The sequence below is a fragment of the Microtus oregoni genome, unplaced genomic scaffold, assembly GCF_018167655.1.
Source record: "Microtus oregoni isolate MIOR12 unplaced genomic scaffold, Mior012 000005F_ref0000423, whole genome shotgun sequence".
Taxonomy (NCBI): domain Eukaryota; kingdom Metazoa; phylum Chordata; class Mammalia; order Rodentia; family Cricetidae; genus Microtus; species Microtus oregoni.
In genome coordinates, this window is record NW_024543064.1 from 30315552 (window position 1) to 30330227 (window position 14676).

General features: G+C 51.2%; 1 protein-coding gene across 7 annotated transcripts in view; it reads right to left on the reverse strand.

The window, feature by feature from the left end:
* The window catches only part of Rims3 (regulating synaptic membrane exocytosis 3), a 40782-nt gene that overhangs the window by 20248 nt on the left and 5858 nt on the right, over nt 1-14676 (reverse strand). For 2 of the 7 annotated variants that reach the window (XM_041651862.1, XM_041651866.1), the window contains exon 2: nt 3057-3211. The exons of 2 other annotated variants lie outside the window; for them this stretch is intronic. The gene's annotated coding sequence lies outside the window, so the exon portion shown is untranslated. Of the gene's footprint in view, nt 1-2839; nt 2953-3056; nt 3212-5183; nt 5321-10101; nt 10118-14676 lie in introns of those variants that run through there. 3 more of the 7 variants (XM_041651864.1, XM_041651867.1, XM_041651865.1) reach the window with 3 other exon arrangements.

The following is a 14676-nucleotide window of genomic DNA, read 5'->3' on the forward strand; positions in this document are numbered from 1 at the left end:
TTGCCAAATCCCTTTCCAAAGTATAAAAATTTACTGTCCTCATTAACTGCATTCAACAAATGTTTAATTTCCTAAAATTCCAAGGCTAGGACTGAGTGCCAGGGATGCAGCAGCAGCCAGCCAGGTCCACTTGGTCCTGCCCTCCCAAGACCTCCAGTCCAGGAGGGGAGACAGACAGTAAATAACTAATTACACCATTAAATATTTAATGGTGGTTACGATAAGAGCCAGGGAAGAGGAGGACAGAGGGCTCTGAGAACACAGGGGGAGGGGTGGTAGGCATCTGAGGGCCTGTCTTACACAGAGCTGGGGTCTCTTGGTGTCTGTATGTGTAGAGGCCAGTGTCCAGCATCACCCTCAACCACCATCCTCTACCACGTTTTCTATGACAGGGTCTCTTGCTGTACAAGGAGCGCAATAACTTGGCTTGACCAGCTGAGGTCTGACACCAGGCCCTCAGGTCTGCACAGCAAGTCTTTTATCCACTGGGGTCTCCAGCCACAAAGCTCTATGACTTGGCTGTTAGGTACCAGGCCGCTCAGCTGGCATCTGCTCAGGCATAGTAAGAAACCCGGCCCTTCATTCTCTGGCCCACCCTTGTTCTACACTGGCATCCAGTCTCTTCCTGGGCTGGCTGTGCATCCCAGGAGTCAGGACATTTTGCTTGAGGGAGCCTGACTTTTCAAAAGGATGTAGAAGGGGGGGAGGGGAAATGAAGGTGGAAGAGGGTGGCCTTTTTTCTGGCTGCCAAGGAAGACAGCCCCCACACCTCTGAGCACGGCTACCTGTCCTCCTGCCAGCATGGCTCCTGCTAGACCAGGCTAGACCAGTGAACTAAGGCTGAATAGAAGAGGGTGAGTCAAGGCCTCCTCCTTTTGCCTTCTTTGGGGCTGTGGACTGCTTTCCCCCGTGGCATTGCAGAGTCTGGGGTTGTATTTCTCATCCTCCATCAACCTTAGAGCTAACGGAAAGTCCCTGTGGCCTGGGACGATCTCTTCTGTTTAGTTTCCAGTTCTTGTGCCAGTGTGTGAGGGTTTGGGGGTATCTGTACAGTCAGTCTTCTGGCGCGAGACGGGACAGGGCTTATCTGGTGTTGTGAATCTGCCGCAGCGTGAGTCTAATCTGCCCACTATGGTAGTTCGGAGAGGCGCTTCATTATCTCTTCAGGGCAGCTGCAAACAGAGTCTCAGAGAATCAGAGGTCTCCTTGTCCCACTCTCCTAGGAAGTGACAAGGCCTGGATTCGAACCCAAATCTCCTGCGTCTACAAAGAGGCCTACATGCTCAGTAGCCCCTGCCCCTCAGTGCAGATCTCATCCAAAGCCAGGGCCCACCCTCCAGGGCAGGCGCCACCCTGAATCTCTGGGTTCTATGAGAAAACCCTTTGTGGCCCAAGTTCCCCAAGGCTGTGCGAGCATTTAAGGGACATAAATACTAGACTAGAGTTTAAAAGCACACAGCTCCCTGGTGAGCCTCCAGGACACTTGAGGGGTGAGAAGGGACAAAATTCCAGACTCTGCCAACCTCGGAGTTCATGTTTCCTCATGAATAATAAACAGACCGACAAGCGGACTGGCATCCGGGACTTTGTACCATACAGAACCATGCTCTCACCTTCAAGCACACACCAGAAGAGCTGATGAAGGCTGGGGTGACCCCATCTGCAGGCCACTCCCCATGAAGGTAGGAGGAGCCAGACCTAAAGCACCAGGGCACAGAAATCCGGGAGGGTTGGGCATCAGAGCGTGACTCCGCACAGAAGCTGATTCCTCCCGTGTTCTTTTCTGGGTCCTGGTTTCCTCATCTTTGTGTCACACAGAAGAGGTCACACTAGGTGCTCTGAAAAAGTCCTTTTGTCAAGGGACCCGAGACTGAGACTGTCTGCGTCAGTGGAAGCCTCAGAACTGGGATTCTTGGGCTGAGGATATAACTCAGCCGGCAGAGAGCTTGTCTAGCTGGCAGACCTGTGATCTCAGCACTTGGGTAGAGACAGTGGGACAGAAGTTCAAGGTCATCCTTGGTTAAATAATGAGTTCAGAGCCAGCCTGGTTATGTTGGACCCTGTCTCAAAACAAGGAAGGATGGTGGCAGGGGATAACAACAATGCCTGTCTCTAAGTCTTCTCTGCAGGAAAGCCAGGGATCAATCACACTGGGCCCCAGAGGAAGGAAGTTCATTGCAAAGCAACCCCCTGAGCCCTCAGATCACAGGGACGTGGAAGGGGAGGCGGCAGAGATCTAGTGAGGCCTAAGAGAACCCTGAACACAGCATGCCATATGCTGATGGCCCAGATGATTGCCGGATGAACGACATAATGTCCTTTCCATGAAGGTCACATCACATCACATTCCCTTGCTTGAGCTGGACTCTTTCCCTGCCCAGTTCACAACACATCAAGGCCGGGGCCCTCTTGTGATGCCCTCCAATGACGGAGCCTCACGGAGTGAGTGCTCCCACCCACTACACAGAAGCAGAGGAAATGGTTCCCAGGTATCCTGGGGAGACACCCAGGAATGGGCCTGCTGTTTCCCTTTCTGCCCTCAGAGGGGAGCCTCTTCCTGAGGTCTTGCTACCCGTAGGGACACTACAATTCCTGGAGCAGGTCTCAAGGCACTGCAAGGCCCCGGCGGCCTTCTGCCCCTTTGACTATGTGACTGACAAGCCAGAAGTTTTCCTTGGCAGTCAATGAAGCACCTAAAAGCCCAAGATGAACGCAGCGGCCCACTTTTACAAGGACCTCACCCCGGGGTGCCTGCACTGTGAGGCACAAGGGACAGCAAGTGACTGAAGTTCCTCCACCCTTCTTCACCATCTGCCTACAGCAGACACCACGAGTCTACCTTGTTTCCAGAGGCCAGAGAGCCCTCAGAAGCCCTTCGACGGTGCTCCTGCACCTCCACACTGGCGTGTCCTCCCTGCTCTCACCTTTAACTGCAGCAGCGGAGACCAAGGCCTGGGATGGAAAAGAGATGCACCCACGTCTCCTCAATCCTGACTTCCCATCACCAGTCACGAGCGCCCGCCCTCCCTCTCGTCTGGAAGGAAAGGTAAGCTCACCGAACTGATGAACCTGGGTGTGGGGTTCCGCATCACAGGGGGCTGTGCCCTCTCAGCAGCACGCCCCTAGGGCATTTGCACAAATCTCCACTTCTGCAGAGACAGTAAAGGCAATCAGGGCAGGCTTCCAGGAGGAGGAAATGTGATGGCAGGGTCTGCAAGGAAAGAGTTGACCACAAAAGAAATCGAGTTAAGGCCTCTGTCTCCAGGGAATTCTAGCAGCTGCTGGAAGAAAACACAGATTTTGGAGATGGTTGTGGAACACTAAAAAAGTCCTTCCAATTTTCAGATCTTGTTTCTGTTTTTCAAGGCCTTGAACTCTGAGCTCTGCCTGCCTCTGTTCCTGAGGGCTGGGGCCAAAGGTGTATGGGTACTGCCATTCTCTCCTTTAAAAGTCCTGGTCCCCTAATCTTCCTTTAGGTACTTCAGGGTCAAACTGCTGAAGCCCAGCAGCTTTAAGATTTTTTTTTAAAGGATGGGGATGTGTAGCTCAGGAGTGTATGCCAGCATACCTAGTGTGTGGGGGCAGACCCTGGAGTCCATCCCCAGTCCCAGGAGGAGAAAAAACAAAAAAGAAGAAGCTTAGAGACAGGGTCTCAAGTAGCCCAGGCTGACCACCACCAGATCATTATACAGCTAAGGGCAATCTTCTTGAACTCCTGATTCTCCTGCCTCGACCTCCAAAGTGCGGTATAACAGGCACGTGCCACTATACCTATATTAAAGAAAAGCAAACAACATTCTCTAATACATGGGCTCACCTAGGCCAGGATGCTCAAGAGCCCTGGGCCCCATCCTCTCTTCCTCTGTCTGCTCCCTGTGTACGCCCCCCCAGGCCAGCATTTCTCAACCTTCCTCATGTTGCAGCCTTTTAATATGGTTCCTCATGTTGCAGTGACCCCCAATCATAATATTATTCTTATTGCTACTTCATAACTGTAAATTTGCTACTGTTATAAATTGTAATGTAGATATCTGTGTTTTCCTACGGTCTTCAGAGACCCCTGTGAAAGGGGTCATGACCCACGGGTTGAGAACCACTACCTGGCAGTCAGGGTGGGAGGCATTAACTCTGAGAAAGTCCCTCAGAGTCTCTAAGAAGAGTCTGATGGCACTGGGTGGTGGTGGCGCACACCTTTCATCCCAGCACTCAGAAGGCAAGGGGCAGGCGAATCTCTGCGAGTTTGAGACCAGCCTGGTCTACAGAGTAAGTTCCAGGATGGCCAGGGCTACACAAAGAAACCCTGTCCTGAAAAACAAAAAGCACGCACACATGCACACAAATCTGATGGCCACCTGGACCTACCCAGCTTTCCCAGCTGCCTATGATCAGATGGGTCAGATGCGCAGAGGGGCATATACTCAGGGGCTGGGCAGTGTGACACCCAGGCCTGCCTGCCACTCTTGAGCAGAGTTAGAGGGCTTCCACCCCCACTCCCTAGCACACGGCTCCTCTTCCCTAAAGTGGGATGACCACATGTGCTTTAGGAGTGTTAGATAAAAGATTACAAAACAAGATCAGTGCGTGCTCACTGCTCAGAAGGGCAATTACCTACTTACTGTGAGTGATGGTGCCCGGGACGTGGTAAACACTTGTCCAGGTGTTAGCTCCTACTCACCATGTGCCTCCCGCTCAGGGGGAGGCCCCTGGGTTAATAAGATTACCCACCACCACTCTAGGTTTGTGGGGTAGGATGAGAGCCTTGCTGGATGCTGGCTCTGGCACCTGAGAACCCGCCTCAAACCCTGGGAAAGGCCCTTAGGTCTAGCCCCTCCTTCCATGACTTAGGGAGACATGGGAAGGTGGCAGGGGTTGGTATGCGGCGGGGAGGCAGGCTAGGCCAAGAAAGCACAGGCTGCCAGTGTGGGGATCATGCTGCCTCACCTACTCTCCTCATGTGGAGACCTCTTATCTTTCCAGACAATACCCCCCAACACACACACACACACACACACACACACACACACACACACACAGAGAGAGAGAGAGACAGAGAGAGAGAGACAGAGAGAGAGAGACAGAGAGAGAGAGAACACATAATTTCAAATGTGATCACATTACACAGACCCACAAAGCTGCTACCCACATTTTAAAGACACAAGCACTTGTGTTCACAGGAGTCTTACCCTGAGCCTGGCTCCCTAGGCTGGGGCTCACACACCAGTTTGGGGCAGGCCCTTGTTTGAGCTGGAACACATACACACTCCCACACTCCAGCCCCCAGTCCCATCTTCCTGGCTCCCATCTCTGCTGGACTGGACAAAGAAGCTCATCCGGTGAGGTTTGTGGTGAAGAGATGGGAAAGCTGGCAGGGAGCAGCTGCTGTCACCATGGCTACCAGCTGACCCACTTCTCCTCCACCCAGGCTGGGCCCACCCAGCCCAGGAGAGGTGGTTGCAGGCAGCTTTGGGTAGGGTAGGCCCTCTGCCATCACATGCAGAAAAGGAACAACCCTCTGAGGGTGTTGTAAGGGAATGAGCTGAGATCCAGTTAGCCTGGGTCCTATGAGGGAAGGCACCAAGCTCTGAATAGTCCCTGATGAGAGGAGAGCATTGGAAATATGTTCCTGAGAGAGCTATTTTCCCCTATCATCTGTGGCTCTGGCCTCAGAGTGTGCCACCAGGGCCCTGGACACAGTCTCAGTCACAGCCCTAATCACAGCCCTCACAGTAATGCAGGTGTTGCGGTCATAGCCCTGCCTCTGTCTCAGGGCTCAGCATACGCACAGGTCCAGCAGACACAGGGCAGGAGGAGCCCTGTCTCCTGTGCAGAGAAAGCTTGTGGAACGCAAGGCCCATCTCCTGCTGTACTCCAGGGTAACATGTGCCTTCTCCCAGTCAGGGACTCCTGGGGACATGGCTATGTATTCCCCCAGAACCAGTGACTTAGAGTAACACAGCCTCCAGGATGGTCAGTCACCAGAAAAGACTGTCTTCACCCAGGACGAAACCCACCCCTCTGCATGACACCTGCCACCCCTTTCCACTGTGTCTCCTGTCTACCTGGAACATTCTTCTATGGCTTGCTCCTACCGCCAAGCTTGTCCACCCCTCCTCCCTTGTCTACCTGCTTCCAATTCCTCTCAGTCCCCCTCTGAAGATCATTTCCTAGCCATTTTCCCAGGCAAAGAAAGCCCCCTCTCTTGCTCCTCCAGAACTCTGTATTGTCCTTGAGTGTTACGGGTTAAAGTCCTTGTACCTCAACTGCGGCCTTGATTGAAAATGTGACCTTTGCAAATGTGATTAAAGTCTTCCTGAAAGTGGTGGGAGGTGGAGGTTGTCCCTACTCCAACTGGTTTCCCGACAGAAAGACAGCACTGAACAGAGCAAAAGAGAAAACGGTTTGCGAGTCCAGCCTGGAGCACCAACAAGCTGAGGACTGCCAAGGATCACCAAGGACTTCCAGTAGCCATCAGAAGCAGGGGAGTGGCATAGGACAGGCGGCCTCTCCCAGTCTGCACAGGAAGCAACCCTTTCAGACACCTTGATTTCAAACTTCCCATCTCCAGAGCTGTGGGAGAACAGATCCAGACGGCTCTGAGACACCTCATTTGTGATACTGTGCCCCAGCATCCCTGGGACATGAACATACTGCCATCTGTAACGTGTGTGGTGCCTGTCTCCCACACCCAGCCCAGGCTGTGTGCTGCTTAAAGACGGGAACTGTTATTCACCCTAAATCCCTGATACCTGGCATGGATCTGGCAACATAGCAGGGCTCTGTAAATATTTATTGAAAGGATGAATGGTAACCAAAAGTACTAAATGAACACTGATAGAGAGGAACCATGAGTCAGTTTTATTTTCTTCATGTAACATATTGTGTTTTCTAAAGCTACTACTTTAGAAACGGTATTAATGTTATAATAAAGAAAAAAACAATAAATATTTTCCTTTCCAAAACATATGCTAAAATAACAGACATTAGCACCCGTGTGTGCTCTGTGAGCACGGACAAACTCTACTACATGCTTGACGACTGATTTCTATTGATTAATTGATTCCTCCTTGGGTTTCCAGAGCACTTTCTGCAGTTGGAGTTACAGTCGGCGCTCTGGGGCCTGAGAGGTGGGAAGGGCACACAATCTTCTTGGCCATCTCCACTATCCACTCCTCCACCATAGACTGTGGAATCTGGCCAACACGGCAGCCATCACCTGATGATGCTAAAGATAAATCTGAGATTATCCCCCATATCCTGGTGAAAGGCCATGCACCAATACAAGCAGGGTACACAGTGAACACGTCAACCAGTGCTCTTCAAACTCAGACGTGAGCACAAATCCTCACACTAGGGCTCACAGGTGGAGCCTGGGATTCTGGGTTTTGTCTTCCCACCAGCTACCAGATGATGCCTTTGCTGCTGGCCTGTGGTCCACTCATGGACCCGAGATGCCAAGGGAAACACTCTGGGTGTTCTGTAAAGAGAAAGAATGCCATAGGAGTTGGGGCACCAAAAGAAGTATGAAGCAGAGCCGAGCAGAGGACAGGTGTGGGGACAGAGGCCACAGAGGACAGGTGGGAGTGTGGGGACAGAAAGCAGTGGGAACCACTAGGAAGGTCTACAGAACAGGCATGTTCAGAGGCTCAATAGCAGAGTCTGACAGGGGAGCAGAAGGTGAGTGCAGCTGGGGAAGAGGGGACCGGGAAGAGAAGTTACAAGCTGTCAATGAGGGTCCCTGACTGTGGAGCTAGGAAGTCTGTCTTTAATCCTGCAGGAGTGAAGTCTAACAAGATTTAGGCACAGTGCTTTCCAGAGATCAATCTGGCACTGTGTGCAGACCAGAAACAAGCTGATGGGAGGATGGCTGCTCTGGGCAGGCTGGAAGGGTTGCATGGTTGCCTGCATGGAGGGGACAGCTGCTCTGGGCAGGCTGGAAGGGCTTCACGGTTGCCCTGCATGGAGAAAGAGGGAAGGGATGGGATGGGATTCAGGAGTCTCTACAAAGGGTGAGGAGACAAATTTGGGAGAAGGGAATAGGCAGAATCCAAGCAATTAATGGAGAGGATAGGAATGTGAGGTGCCATCGACAGATCCCGAGGGGTCCCTAAAGAAAAACCCGGCCAAAGCAGAAAACGAGCACCCAATAGTCAAGGAGTCTAAGTCAACCCTGCAGTTTATGGGTGGAGACGCTGGGCAGGAAGCAGATCCACTGAGCTCGGGAGACCCATAGGAGTGGGCAGGAATGGGTGTGTTCTTCCCAGAGAGGAAGAGACATGGAAAGGAAGTGGGATGCTCAGAGGAGAGTATAGTTTAGGTGGGCACAGGGCAAGAGTGACAGGCAGGAGAAAGGGACCTACAGGTGGGAGAATGGGCAGTTCCAAGTGGGTGAAGCTGGACATGGTGGTTAGGCCTGTAACTCCAACGTTTGGGAGCCTGAGGCTTGAGGAACTCCATGAGGTCAAGATTAGCCTGGGCTTCAGAGCCCTTGTCTCTTTTTGTTATTTTCTTGTTCTTTGTTTTGTTTTGAGACAGGGTTTCTCTATGTAGCTCCGACTGTCCTGTAACTTGCCCTGTAAATCAGGAGTGGCCTAGAACTCAAGAGATCTGCCTGCCTCTGCCTCCCAAGGGCTGGGATAAAGGCGTGCGCCACCACATGTGGCTGTGAATCCTTGACTCAAAATTTTAAAAAAGTAGAATTCAGAGAAGATGTCATAAGAATATAGGTAGACATTCCCATACCACCTCACTGTGGACCACAGAGACGTCTTCCTTAGAAGCAGGAGAAGTCAATGGACAAAAAGAAACACTAACTGATGGAGTAACTGAATGGATAGGATCTTGCTATGCAGACCAGGCTGGCCTCAAACTACTCACAGCCCTCCTATCTGACTCTCTGGGATTACAGTTGGATACCACCATATCAAGTAGGAAAGGTAGAATTTATATTGGCAGAGAAGGGTCTGGATACCCTGGTAGAAGGCCTGGGCTTCAGTATGATTCTAAATGCCATGGGACTTCCAAACAGTCCGGCCCAGACCAACACAGGAAGAACAATTACTGTACCCCAAACACATGTAAAGCACACCACATGGCTACAGAACTCCCAGGCAGAGCAGAGATACAGGGAAATAGGTCGTTGGATCGGTCTTACAGTAGATAAGAACATCATTTATTATCCACTGGGTCTCCTGTGAGAGTGAGCAGGGGCACTCCAGACAGTTCTATGAGGACCACAGGCAAACATGCAAACCCTGAAATATGAATCTCAGTAAGACACCCACCTGCTTCCCCTACTCCCCCTTCATAGATGGGGTGAGGAAACTTGCAGGGTGCTGTGGCAGGGACAGTTAAACTCATCTTGAGAGTGGGAGCCTCAGGCTCAGATGGTGTTAGGCTCAGAGCCTTGCCCTGGCTAGCTCTCCCTTGAGCACCAAGACTCAGCCAGGCAGCATCAGCAGCACCAAGGACAGCGGCCGGCACTCACGCCTGCCAGCCCCTCCCCTGGTCAGGGCTGCCTTCCAGGCTGATCAATATTTCATGAAGGGAAGGGGCTCCAATTACTAGCCCTGCACCAAGCCGGAAGGCGCCACCGCTGTGCCCACTGCCCACCCGGGGGACCTTCTCTAATATCCAGCACAGCTTCAGCTGACCTGGACAGACGGGAGTGGCATCTGTTCCTGCATGCCCAGGTCTCTTCCAGTCCAGTGATAAATCTTCACCCAGAACTGGAGACACACTGCACAAAGAAGGCCACAAAGACATCAAGCACAACCACACCCAGCACACAAGCTACCTGAACAGGGCACTCAGGCATGCAGTGCGAGCATGCACACAAACATGCAAACACACATTATAGAGATCCAATGACCACAGACCCACATACATCTTCCCACCACACACACACACACACACATACACACACCACAAACTCAAATGCTTCTTGAAAACTCCTTAAGACAACCCGAGACACATCACATGAGGGTCAGTGAGCTGCAGACATACTGTATTAACACATGCAGTTGCATATGCACGCACACACAAGTGTGTGTGCCCCCCCCCCACACACACACAAGACATGCCTTGACAGTGATCCTCTCTCACCATGGACACACAGCAGACACCCACAGTCTGCCCAGGCTCCCACTTTCCTGGTTCCCAGGGCAATGTGTACCTGCTATGAATCTGACTCCTTCCTTTCTACCGTCTGCTCTGGACTTGAGCCCTGTGGAGAAATCTGGTCTCTGAGGCTTTCTGGTAGCTGCTGTCCAGGCCTCAGGGACAAACAGAGGCACAAAGAGCTGGGTAGAGGAGAGAGTCGGGAAATGGGAACCCTGGAGAGTCCAAAGCCTCTTAGTTCTGTTGTTCTAGGGCTCCAAGCTCTAGGACACAGAGCTCCAAGGACTGCTTCTCTTACCCACAACTCCCAAAGCCTTGCTGCCGCCTGGGGCTCCAGGCTCCTAGGGAGCTCAAAGTCTGTTGTGTGTGGAGACAGGAGGACTATAGGTCTGAGCTCCCATCCTCCACACTACACCTCAAGTCCTAGCCTAGAGTGAGAGCATCTCCTGCCTCCATCCAGACATCTCAACCCCTCTCAAACAGGCTGTGGGGATCACACACAAATTCTCCTGTTTGTAAGAGTCTCAAAGCAAAGAAAAACAAAACAAAGAACAGCCCAAGCCTGGTGGCTGAGTGAGGAAGCAGGTGTGAGGCCCTGTGTTTGACCCCAGCACCACCAAAAAGAAAGAAAGGGAGGAGGGGGAGAAGGGGAGGAAAAAGGGGAGAGCCTGAACACAGAATAAGCAGAGGAGAGTAGGCCAATATAGCAGGGAGAAACTTCATTTTTTAGATAAGTGGGTGGAAGAGGCAACTTCAAGACCAGGTGGGCAAAGATCTCTAACATCCCACCGCCATGATTTTGCATTGTCCACACGTCAGTGAACCACATCAATGACTTCTGCCAATCACAGTCTCCTGTACATTGTTTTCTTTAAAGTGACACTTTTCTTTTTTGGTTTTGTTGTTTGATACAGGGTTTCTCTGTGTAGTTTTGGAGCCTGTCCTGGAACTTGCTTTGTAAACCAGGCTGGCCTCGAACTAACAGGAATCTGCCAGGCTCTGCCTCACGAGTGCTGGGATTAAAGGGGGTGCTCCACCACCACCCGGCTTTAATTGACACTTTCAAAATTTAAGTGAACTATTTTAAATAGAAATTTTGTTGCTACTATAAACAGAAAGTCAATATCACTTCTATTTTTTTTCTTTTTTTTGGAATTTTTTTGTTTTTTTTAAAGTCTCTTTTTTATTTATTTATTATGTATACAATAGTCTGTCTGTGTGTATGGCTGCAGGTCAGAAGAGGGTACCAGTCCTCATGGTTGTGAGCCACCATGTGGTTGCTGGGAATTGAACTCAGGGCCTTGGGAAGAGCAGGCAATGCTCTTAACCTCTGAGCCATCTCTCCAGCCCCAAATATATATTTTTAAAGAGAAATTTCTCAGGGTTTGTTTCCTATTTACAATTCGTCACTATAGTCCTCCATCTAATATGAAACTTACGGCAGGGATTATAATCTTCATTTTAAAAAAGAGAAAAGGCCCAGAGAGGTTAAGAGGTCTGCCTAGTCACACAGCTCTACAAGGCAGCTCCACGAGGAGGAGATTTGACTTCCACACAGATGACATGTGTCCTAGCGTCAGGAGCCCTCACTCTGGGCGATGCTGGGTTGGACAGTGGGGAAGGCAGAAAGATGGCTACCTGGCATATGCTTAGAAGGCTCTCACAACCCCAAAGAGCAAACAGGCAGGTGAATAGCCAATAAGAAGAGTTTTATTCCAGAGTCACACTGTTGTATGTCTCTGGGTTATCAACACCACCTCTCTGAATCTCAGTTTCCATGTCTTTAAAATGGGCAAAATAATATCACATCTTTATCAAGATGCAAGGATTAAATGGAAGCATGTGTCTGGTGCCTGGTACAGAGTAAGTGTCCAGAAGGGCTTATTATTAGGGAAGCAAGACGAAGAGAATCAACACAGGTCAGGAATGGCTGGCTGGTGAGACAGGCACAGGTCAGGAATGGCTGGTAGATAGGCACAGGTCAGGAATGGCTGGTAAGATAGGCACAGGTCAGGAATGGCTGGCTGGTGAGACAGGCACAGGTCAGGAATGGCTGGTAGATAGGCACAGGTCAGGAATGGCTGGCTGGTAAGATAGGCACAGGTCAGGAATGGCTGGCTGGTGAGACAGGCACAGGTCAGGAATGGCTGGTAAGATAGGTACAGGTCAGGAATGGCTGGTAGATAGGCACAGGTCAGGAATGGCTGGCTGGTAAGATAGGCACAGGTCAGGAATGGCTGGCTGGTGAGACAGGCACAGGTCAGGAATGGCTGGCTGGTGAGACAGGCACAGGTCAGGAATGGCTGGCTGGTGAGACAGGCACAGGTCAGGAATGGCTGGCTGGTGAGACAGGTGTGTGATGGTTCTTTGCTGAGAAAAGGAAATGAATTCTTTTTTTTTTTTTTTTAAACAGGGTTTCTTTGTGTGGTCTGCCGTCCTGGAACTCACTCTGTAGACCAGGCTGGCCTCGAACTCAGAGACCCACCTGCCTCTGTCTCCTGAGTGCTGGGACTAAGGCATGCACCACCACTATGACTTCAGCCTTTAAGGAGGAGTGAGAGGGAAGATAATCTGGTCGGAGTGGTGGTCTAGCACTCAAGAAGCAGTGGCGGGGGAATGCAAGTGTGAAGCCAACTTGGGCTAAATGGTGAGATGGTGTCTCAAAAATTCTAAGATTGAGGGTGAGCGCTTGTGTAACACGTGCAAGGCCCTGGAATTAATCCCTGGCACTGGAGAGAGGTATGGTGGAATGTAGCACTGGCTGTGCAGGCCTTCTAAAGAAACGTGGAGAAAGTCATCATCCCATCCTGTCTCTCCTTGGGACCTTAACGACATGTGACACGGTCTTCAGTGCCTGCTCTGGCCAGTATTACCCTGGGAAGAGTCCCCTTTAAGTCACAGTTCCAGGCCCCCTTTCTGCAGGTGCTGTCTGCACGGAGGGCTGGCACTCTGCCCACCTGCCTGCTCTACCTGGCACCTTAAATACTGAGCAGATGTCTTTCTGAAGCACTTGTCCGGCTAATAACGACACTGACACACTCACACTTACACACACACACACTCACACACACACACACACCTGAGGTAGGTTCCAGTGGCCATGTTCATGTCTGGCTTTGTGATCCCTCACTGTGGGTTATGGGTGTGCGGCCCAGGGTGGCACCTGACTCCCTCAGAGTCAATCAGATCTTCACCTGGGAATTTGGGTTTAGATCCACCAAGTCCTAGGTGCTAGTTCTGAACGTGGCTGGAATCCAGGGTCACAATCCCAGAATCCCTTCAGAGGGGACAGATAAGCAAAGGCTGCCAGCAGGGTGCAGAGAATAAAGATTCAAATTCTCTAGCCTTCCAGGTCCCAGCTCCCTAGGCTAGCCCCACCCCCAGCCTTGTTCCCTGTAACAAACCTTCCTCCTAACACACCTCTATTTCTGAAGCTGGTATGCTTGGATTTTCCTAAGTAAAGCAGGAGCTGGGGGCTGGAGATATAAAGATGAGCACCCCAAGGTAGAGATGTAGAGTTGGCACTGATATGGCAGGGGCGGGGTGGGCTAACCGTACTGGATGGGCCAAGGGTCCTATACAAGCTTCCCAGTGATGGTAGGTGGCTGAGATGGTTTGAAGGAGTGAGAGACATTCTCTAGAGACAGGCTGGGGTGGGCGAGGCACTGCAAACAGAGGGAACAGCAAGCGTAGGTACACAGAGGCACAAAACAGCCTGGCCTGCTAGAAGAGCTGCCAGGTGTTCAAAGTGTGCTGCGGAAGCGGAGAGGTGGGGATGCACAGGGAGTTAGGTGCAGATCATAAAGAGCTTTGAATACCATGCAAGAAGCTGAGGCCGTTTCCTGTCAGCTATGGGGAGCTATTGAAGTATTTTAAGTAGCAGGGGGTGACAGGGTCAGTTCTATGTTTTGGAAAGATCGCTCTGGGGATGTATGAAGAAAAGACTGAAAATGCAGGCTTGGCGACAGAGAGGCCACTAAGGACGCTGCAGGATGAGGTAGCTGCTCTTTTATGCATTGGCAAACTCACTGTGCACCTACTAAGTGCTAGGGCTGGGCAACACGGGTTCCAGATCCACCGAATGCTCAGGTCAATAAAGCAAGACAATGGGAAGAAAGTAAAGGGTGCCAAGCATCATGAAGAAGTGCAAGGTCCTGGGGATGGGATTTGGCCTAAATGGTCCCTGTGCGATCATGAAGACATGAGTCTGAATCCCAGCACCCATGTCGAAAGTCAGGTAAGACTGTGTTTGTGCTTTAAATTCAGGATTGAGGGACAGAAATGGGAGAATCTTACTGGCCAGCCAGCCTAGAGCCAAGACCATGAGCTTCCGGTTCAGTGAGAGACCGTATCTCAAGGCAATAAGGAAAGGAACAGATAGAGGAAGACATTGTGCTCATGGATAGGTATACCCGTACCCACGTGTGCGTGAACCACACCACACACAGGGAGACACACAGGAGGAGGAAGAGGCAGAGGAGACGGTCCTATGGAAGTGGAGTATTTAGATCTTGGCTTTTAGACTTCTCTGCTCAACTGACACTTGGGTTGGTGTCTAGG